Source organism: Psammomys obesus, unplaced genomic scaffold (genome assembly GCF_907164565.1).
Source record: "Psammomys obesus unplaced genomic scaffold, mPsaObe1.curated_primary_1811, whole genome shotgun sequence".
Lineage (NCBI taxonomy): Eukaryota > Metazoa > Chordata > Mammalia > Rodentia > Muridae > Psammomys > Psammomys obesus.
Window position 1 is genome coordinate 25,814,809 of NW_026593286.1, and position 9,210 is coordinate 25,824,018.

The following is a 9,210-nucleotide window of genomic DNA, read 5'->3' on the forward strand; positions in this document are numbered from 1 at the left end:
GCCTCATTTTACTTGTTATAACCCCCCGAACACATGCAATAAATACACAGCTTGTGTTCCTGGCACTAAGTGGCTCTGGCTTATCTTTGATATCTAAACTCTATTAGTGTTATCTTAGGAAACTCTCTCAACCCTGAAAGATGTTTTGAATGCCCACCTCCTTCCTTCCAGTCAGGAATCAGTGCTTATTGGAAGGCCCAGACCTTGGAGACCTGTGAGTCTGCAGGAGACAGGACTTAGAACCCAGAGAAAGGAGAAAATGTGGCCTGCCTACGGCCACCCCACTAAAGACAAGGGATTGCTGGAAGGGTGGGGTAGCTGGTATCTTACAAGAAAGCCTTCAATGAAAGATGTTTGTGGGGCTGGGAAGATGCTCAGTGAATCAAGCACTTGCTACAGAAGTTTGAGGAGCAGAGTTCTGGCCCCCAGAACACACGTAAAGCCAGAAACGGTAGTGTACATTCGTAATCTCAGCGAGTCTACAGTAAGATGGGAGACAGGGGCTGGAGGATCCCTGCAAGTTCACGGCCACACAGCCTCGCTTGAGCAGCGGTGAATAAGAGGCTCTTCAAACAAAGGGGAAGGCAAACAGCCATGTGGTGTTTATCTATTTGGCCCTGACTACTTCACTCGGTATGATATTACCCAAAGATGCCATGATTGCAGTTCATGATTGCAGTTCACTGTACAGCTGAAGAGGATCCCATTGAGTAAATGTTTTAATGTTTTCATTCGCCTTCAGATGATGGACATCTACATATAACTCTTGCTCTGTTCCTCTTTCTCTCTCTCTCCACAACAAAGTTGTCTTCTGACTTCTGCACATACCTGCGCTCACTGTCACACAAACATGTTCATGCACATAGCTCAGATACACACACACACACACACACACATACACACACACACACACACACACACACACACACACTTTTAGAAGTGAAGAATGATGTATGAAGAGAGGGGTTTAAGCAGAATTTTCCAAAGGAGAAGCCTAGTTGATCAACCTGAGTAGGAAAAGTACAAAGAGTTAAACAGCCTGATGGTTACCCTGCCTCTGTTTCTTTAAGACGTCCATAGTCCTAGCACTAACAGTTTTTCATGTAGGCAGACCAGCACAGATGCTTTACTTTTTGCTTTATCTCTCTAAACAAGTCACCCTTTTTTAAAAAATCATCTCTGTGTCTAAACTACTTTATTGAAAACTACAAGTGATGACAAATTCATGCCTCTCTAAGTCTCAGAGACATTATGATGAAAATATGAGGAGAAATAATGACCACATTTTGTTATATCCAATTTACCATACAAGCACAAAGGAAGAAATGCAGGCACCCTCTGTCCTGTCAGCCCTTCCCCCCACACACACACAAGGTCATGTTTATTTGGACGCCATTGTGAACTGTTCTCAAGATTCAATTGCACAGAGTAAGATATTCGTATTTGCTGTTGAGTATGTCTCATTCCAAGAGAACAGCCCTCTGAGAGCGCTATGTCTTCCACATTTATAGAAGCAGGAAATGATACTCTTGTGCCCACTGACTTCTTTGTAGAAACTGACAAGCTAATTCTAAAGTCCATATAGAATTTCAAGGGACCCAGAAAAGCCAGGGCAAAAGTAGGAACATTAGCATTTCACAATTTTCAAACTGACTACAATGCAAGAGAACCAACACAGTGCAGTGCTACAGCCAGTGAGGACAGACTGTAGATACACAAAATAGTGGGCTAGAAAGAAGCGCCTATGTCTAAATGCTGGGTGATGGCAAAATGAAAGACCATTTATGGAGAAATGACAGTCTTTTAATGGTATCGAGACAACTTGATCTGTGTATGCATTCACACACACACACACACACACGAACACAAAGACTGGATCCTTCCTCATCTATAGTTTATTCAGAATGTTACACAGAGTGTCGGAAGTCAAGCTGTAAGACATTTTGAGAGAAATCAAATGAATAAATGTTTATGACCTTTTATGAAACGATGATTTTTTAAAATAAAGCATTAAAACCACACAGAATATGGGCTGATGTGATGACTCAGCAGGTGGAAGTGCTTGCTGCTAAGGCTGAAGACCTGAGTTCAATCCCTAGAACCCACCTGGTAAAAGGAGGGAGCCTAAATTAAATTTTAAAAATTTAAGATGATGCAGCTAAATATTAATAAGTTGAATTTTATAAAATGAATATTTTATGTGTTAACAAAAGCTTAACAAAAAAATGACAACTCACAGGATGGGAAGAATGTCTTAAAAATCATTGGTCTGTTAAGGTTTTAGAATCTAGAATATATAAAAATAACTTTTCAGCTAGACAATTGCAACAAAAAACAATTAAAAATGGGCAAGTATTTAAATGAGTGTTTTCCAAAGAAGAGATATAAATAAACAGCAAACAAATGGGGGGGGGATCTTAACACAACTAGTGATTAGAAAAATTCAAATTAAGCCCAAGGTAGGATGGTACTTAATGTTTATTCTGATGGATACAATAATATTTTTAAATTAATTTAAGATTTAATTTTAATTAAATTCCACCAAACAGGAAGCAACCAGTGTTGGTGAGGAGGTGAAAAAAAAAAAAAAACTTTGGTGGGAATATAAAATGACTTGGCAGTTCCTCAAAAAGACTTAAAGAGTTGCCGTATGACCCAGCAGTTCCACCCATGGGTAAGCAATCAAAGGAACTGAAAATAAATGTTCAAACAGAATCCTATATATGAATGTTCATAGCAACACTCTTCATGGCGCCTAAAAGATGGACATGGTCCAGTGTCCAGATGTCAATGGATTGCTGGACAAAAACAGGGTGATCTGTCAATACAACAGCGTGATATCTGGCCTCGAAAAGGAAGGAGGCACTGATCTGTGCTATGTCAGTGTATAAGGTTAAAGAAGCCAGTCACATCGATGATAGGCCACACAGACCACACACTAGTGCACGACGCACGACGCGGTTATGTGAAAGACCCAGGGCAGACAAAACTATAGTGACAATGAGTACATCTGTGGCTGCTTAGGGCCAAGGGCATGGCTACATAAGGATGTGAGGGCTAGACTATAGCTTCTCAAGGTGGTGATGAGCCTGTCTGTGAATATACTAAAAACACTGAGTTTTGCCCATGAAGTGGTATGGCCAAAGCTGCCTAAATTCATAGTTTCCTTATCCAGATTATTCCTTCAGGGCTGGAGAGATGGCTCAGTGGTTAAGAGCAGTAGCTGCTCTTTCAGAGGACCTGGGATCAATTCCCAGCACCCACATGACAGCTCACAACTGTCTGTCAATCAGGTTCTAGAAGAATATTCTTTCCCGCTAAAAGAACATACAGGGTAAATTGGAAATAGGTAGCACACACATCAAGACACTGGCTCTTACCAATATCAAATATGCAGAAAATCTGCGGTTTGCTGGCAGCTTAGCTAATGCACTGTTATCCCACTGTGTTAGGTGACCAACGATATACAAGCCGGCGTCTTTGTGTTTGTTTTTATCAAAAAATAAAGAAAAGGTATGTGTCATGTCGTGGAAAACAGTTTCGATAACTTGCAACCTCATCCTATTTTAGTCTAGAACTGAACAATACAGAAAACTGCCTTTTAGTTGATAAAGTTTAATGCAATACAAGTTTCCTTTCCCAAAATAAGTGGTGTGGACAGGGTGAGTCTCATATTTCCCTAAAGCTCAGGCTTGTTAACGCTCGGTTGAGCTTCTAGGTGAGGTACATCTGTGGTTCAGTGCAGGGTGCTGAGCCCACAAAGCTGGTTTCAGCCTGTCCACCTTGTAACCTGTGAGCTTGAGCCAGCTCTGTGTTCTCCCTAGGCTCGATTCTGCACTTTCACGTTCTCGTGAGGAATAAATGCAACTCCGCCTGTTGATGCTCCAGAGAGTAGAGGCTCAATAAATAGAGCCATCACTCTTTTGGTTTGCTATCATTATTCTCTGTTATGCTCATGTATGTGCTGTCTCCAGGGATGTTATGGGAGAGAGAGGGAAGAAAAAAGAGTTTCTGTAATTCAAGTGAATGCGAATAGCCTCTTTTATTTTTCCTACTTTGCCTCAAAAATCATGATCCTCCCACCTCAGCCTCTCAGGTATCTGGGACTACAGGCATGTCCTGCCATACCTAGATCTCGATGCTGTTTTAAGCATCATCTATTGCTGTTGTACAATGTGTCCTTACACAGATTAGTGAACCTATACTGAGAGAGCCCCTTTTGATTGGTTAAATGCCAAGACTTTACAAAAAAAAAAAAAAAAAAAAAAAAAGACGAAGAAAGCAATTGATGAACCCACCCCAACTTACTAGAATTCCTTTTACGGACAACGATCACCAGGGACAGCAGAGGTTGGACAGACTATGTGGGTGGTAAGGCGTGTGGGTCTGTTTTTGAAGACCTTGCGCCTACTGTGAGAAGTGGATGATTTAAAGAAGGCAGGAGCTGCACACCTGAAAAGATGACATCTTTAAAAAGCCACTGGCATATGCAAAGGCTTAAGATCTGGGGGCAAATAGACTTGAGGTCAATTCCCACTTTCTTTCCTCACTGGCTGGGCACGCCTTTCTCTGTCATGAGCAAACATGTAGACACCATGGTACCAAAGCCTGGAAGTATATTATCAGTTGATGTTAATAACAGTACCTTTGAAAACTATTGAAGTGCTGACAGACCGTCTCCCAGACCAAACCGTGAGCAGTCTTCCTTCCGATGGCTCAGCCTGGCTTTGACAATCGGACTCCCCTCTACGCTCTTGCACAACCAGACTGAGCCACAAACCTGACTCTTGCAGCCATGACCACCCTGGCCTACCTTCCTCATTTATCTTACAAGCAGTTTAGCCGGAAACTCCTTCTCCTTGATGGCTCCTCTTAGCAGTTCTCTATCTGCTGACACCAGGCTCCATCCTGTTCATTGGTTACAAACCTCCACTTGTCCATTTCAATTTCTGTACTGGAGTTCAGGTCAAACTACCAAGTCAGTCTAACCACTGTTAGCAAACACTATGACTAATTTTTCTTTAAAAATCCTTTCAAAATGATACAACTGTTTGCCAGTGGTATTGTTTTTTTTTTAAGATTTATTTATTATTATTTATACAGCATTCTGCCTGCACACCCGAAGAGGGCACCAGATCTCACTACAGGTGGTTATGAACCACCACCTGGTTGCTGGGAATTGAACTCGGGACCTTTGGAAGAACAGCCTGTGTTCTTAACCTCTGAGCCATCTCTCCAGGCCCCTGCTGGTATTGTTTGTTTGTTTTGCATGTACTTTTCAATTTATTACATCATTTTAGTTTCCTTATTATTCTTACCTTAAAAATGGGGAAACTGAGGACTGGGAGCTTAAGCAATTTTCCAGGGATTAAAGAGGCATTACCAGAAATTGCAAACTATGTGTGGATGTGTGAAACCATCATGGCTCTCATGCACATAGTCTCCACAGATAGTGACTATTCAGGAGTTTCACTGTGTTGAAAAAAAAAAAAAAAGGCTTAAAGGAAGCAATGTGAAAACAAAGAATGAGACAGGAGGGCAGATAATTCTATGTGCCCTTGTTTGCACGAGTTGGATCTTCCAAGTCCTGAGAGCATCATTTGTGCCAGGTCTCTGATACACCCCCTCGAGAAATTGTGAGCATAGGCCACTGATTCAAGACCCAGTGATTGTCATACTCTTCATTTATCTAAAGCTGAAAACCCCCACCACTTAATCAACATCATATTTCTAGGTATCTTATTTGATCCTCAACATGTATAACACAGTTGTTTGCTTCAGGGATCCTTTGAAACTGTTTGTGCAAGATGTTGGGGCAAATTCTATCCTATCATATGGCATAAGTGAAGGAATAGGCAGGAGGCGAAAACTGTAGCCACCCCATACTTCTTCATCTGTGACAAATGACCTGACAGAAACACCTCAGGGAAGGAAATGCTCATTCAGGCTCACAGTTACAGAAAATTACAATTTATCACAGGAAGGAAGGCACGCTGATCGGAGAGAGAAGATCGTGGCTGCTGACTCTCGTATGGTAGCCCACCAGAGGTGAGAAGTGGGACTGGAAAGAGGCAAAGATGATACATTCCCTACCACCACCACGGACATATTCCTCCAGCCAGGTCCATTTGCTAAAGGTTCCTCAGCCTAATATACAGATACTGTATGAGGATAAAGCTCTCACAAGCCGAGGCTGTGGAGAGCATGTTACAGTCAGTATGTCTACAACCCCACAGAGAGCGAGGACAAGACCAGGGTATAAATTTCCTGATTATTAAGACCCACTGTCAACTTTTCTTGTTATTAGGGTGGCATGAGTCACCACACAAACTGCTTGGATCAGGAGCTGTCAGCTGTGGGGTTGTCTGGAGATATCTTCCACCTGGAAATTTTGGAATAGCTTGGATCCTTGGTGCCCACAGGATATTAAAGCCCCTCACCCCTGGCAGGAAAAACAAACCTTCAATCACGCATGACGTGGGGAACGAACAGCAGGATTATTACAAGGAGTCCTGCCTCTCTCATCATGATGGGCATCCGTGTGCCGATTCCAAGATGGACTTTTTGGTTTGTGCGCTCCAAGCACTGAACAAACTCAACCTTCATTTTTCCAAGTTGTAAGAGATCCGTAGGAACGTACAAAGAAGGGTGTGTGCTGCTTTCTCCCCATTCTAATCTTCATCACAGCTGGCCAGCTCCAGTGGATGAGGCTGTATCAGCGAGCTGTATCAGAGCCCCGTGCTGGAGCTCTCTGAAGGCTGCTTCTTCATTCAGGATCACATCTTCTCAAGGACAGCGTCTCTTCACCCCCAGACCACAAAAGCTCTGCTCTGAGTGTTTGGCATGGCCATTGAAATCACTGGCACACAGCTACGTAGCTACCTTCATAAAAAAACATGCACTTGTACACACACACACACACCCACACACACACACACACACAATCAAATAAACTGAAAAAATGAATGTAGGATGGGACCCAGCTTGGAAGAAAGGCCTCAGCAGGAATGGAAAGGGGCTAAGAAAGTGTAACGAGAATGGATATGATCATAATATATTATATACATGCTTGAAATTGTCAAGAAAAAAAAGCATTCTCTAGGAAAATTGTCATGTATTGAACACGAAACATTCTTCTTTCCCTCCAGGTTCATATGTTGAGCTGTGGCCCTCAGTTGAGGACACTGCCTGGGGAAGAACTGGAAACTGTAAAAGATAAAATATAGCTTGGGGGAGGGGTCAAGTCAGAAGGTAAGGAGTGTCTTTGAAGGTTATGCTTGGTTGTGACCTCCTGTGCAACCTTGGCTGTCCTGTACTTGCTTTGTAGACCAGGCTGGCCTCAAATTCACAGTGATCCACCTGCCTCTGCCTCCCTGAGTGGTGGAATTCAAGACGTGTGCCACCATGATCTCCTGACAGCAAACTTATGTGCTAAATAAATATTATGTCAAGCCAGGTGCGGTGGCTCACACCTGTAATCCCAGCACTCAGGGAGGCAGAGGCAGGTGGATCTCTGTGAGCTTGAGGCTAACCTGGTCTACAAAGTGAGTCCAGGACAGCTACACAGAGAAACCATGACTCTAAAAAAACCAAACCAACCAACCAAACAAACAAATAAATATTATGCCTATGAATAATCACCATATTTCCCCAAACAATGACAACAAAAAAGATGCATTGTTTTATACTTTTGCAAATCCTTAATATGGGAAAATGTCAGTACTCATTTGTGAAAGAATTATATATATATATATATATATATATATATATATATATATATATATATATATATTTTTTTTTTTTTAAAGCAAATAAACTCAGTATTGTTCTGAAAACTGTCCTGACAGGACATCACTTTGAAATCGACTTGGGGACCCCGGGGTTCCCACAATACATGTATTGGTGAACACTGTCAAAACCACCTCCAATCTAGCCTGGATGGGACCCAATATCTCAAGTCTGAGAGGAAAGTTTCTGCCTGGCTCCTCATACTTCTTTGATGAGATCACTTCATCCATCAAAGGAGCAAAGACTTTAATTATGAAAAAGAAAGAAAACGCCTTTGGACATTTGAAGGAGGGACAGGTTCCGGGTGTCCATCAGCAGAAGGAAGATTTGGGTTCTCCACAGAGATGAGAAATGGAGGTCGCACATGCTTTTCCCCATGGTGGGGACCACGGCTCATCAAGCCTCTGTTCCAAGTACAAGGGAGATCACTGACTGCAGTTAATAACTCTCTCCCAGACCATCCCCTGAGGAGCGATGATGACCATAGAATCTGGAAGTTGTAGTGAGCTTTGTGCTTCCTGAGAAGTCTCAGCTCCCTCTTATTCGAGATTCCTTATTGTTAGGATGTACTGAAAAGGCCACAACAGATGCGATATGAGAGATATTTATTGGATGGAGGTGGGGAGAGAGAAAGAGAGGCAGCGAGAGAAAGACAGTCGGGTGGGGGGTCCCAGGAGAGAAACAGAGGCAGAGAGAACGCAAGAGAGAGCAGAGAGACAGAGTGGGTGGGAGTGACAGACCTGATTACCTGATTATACCTGAAGCACCTGGTCCAGGTGATGTCACAGGACTTAGGTAGTGACAAAGGCCCCTAAGGGCAGGCCAGTTGAATTACCTACACATCACAACACCTGTTGCTGAAATTCCTGTTTAAAAAAAAAAAGTTAATGCAAACAATCAAAATCCGAAGCGCGTGCAACTTGCTAAGTCCGATTCGCTTTGAGAAGTCGATTAAGCCGAGTAAGCTATAAAATAAACGCATAGAATGAAAGCTTCGCTCATTCTTTCGCAAAACAAGAGCAAAGACTTTTCTCGTGGGTGGTAACAACACAACAGCTTTAGTGAATTAGAGCAACCCGAACCTACCAGAAAGAATGAGAGTAAACCATTCAGCCAGCCCCATGAGCAGAGGCAGGGAGAGAGCAAATCCCCTTACTCACCGGAATGGGCCCTTTTGTGTGATTTCTTGTGGAGGCAGCAGTCGGGACAGCTATATATATACCAGGGGCGCTCCCCTAGAGACTCACAGCACCGAGGGCATCTCTTACTCTCAGCGAGATGGGAAAGGTAAACCCTGGGGACCCTGACCTTTGCCCTCACGCGGGCATCCTTGCTGGGAGCAAACACGTATTTCTCTGGCCCCTTTCTGCCCTTGCAGATCACCTTCTACGAGGACCGCGGCTTCCAGGGCCGCTGCTACGA

The 9,210-nt window shown here is 43.0% G+C and overlaps 1 pseudogene; it reads left to right on the forward strand.

Annotated features, from left to right (window-relative positions):
- The first annotated feature begins 9,066 nt into the window (after positions 1 to 9,066).
- Positions 9,067 to 9,210, forward strand: part of LOC129683872 (gamma-crystallin D-like) — a 1,419-nt pseudogene continuing 1,275 nt past the window's right edge.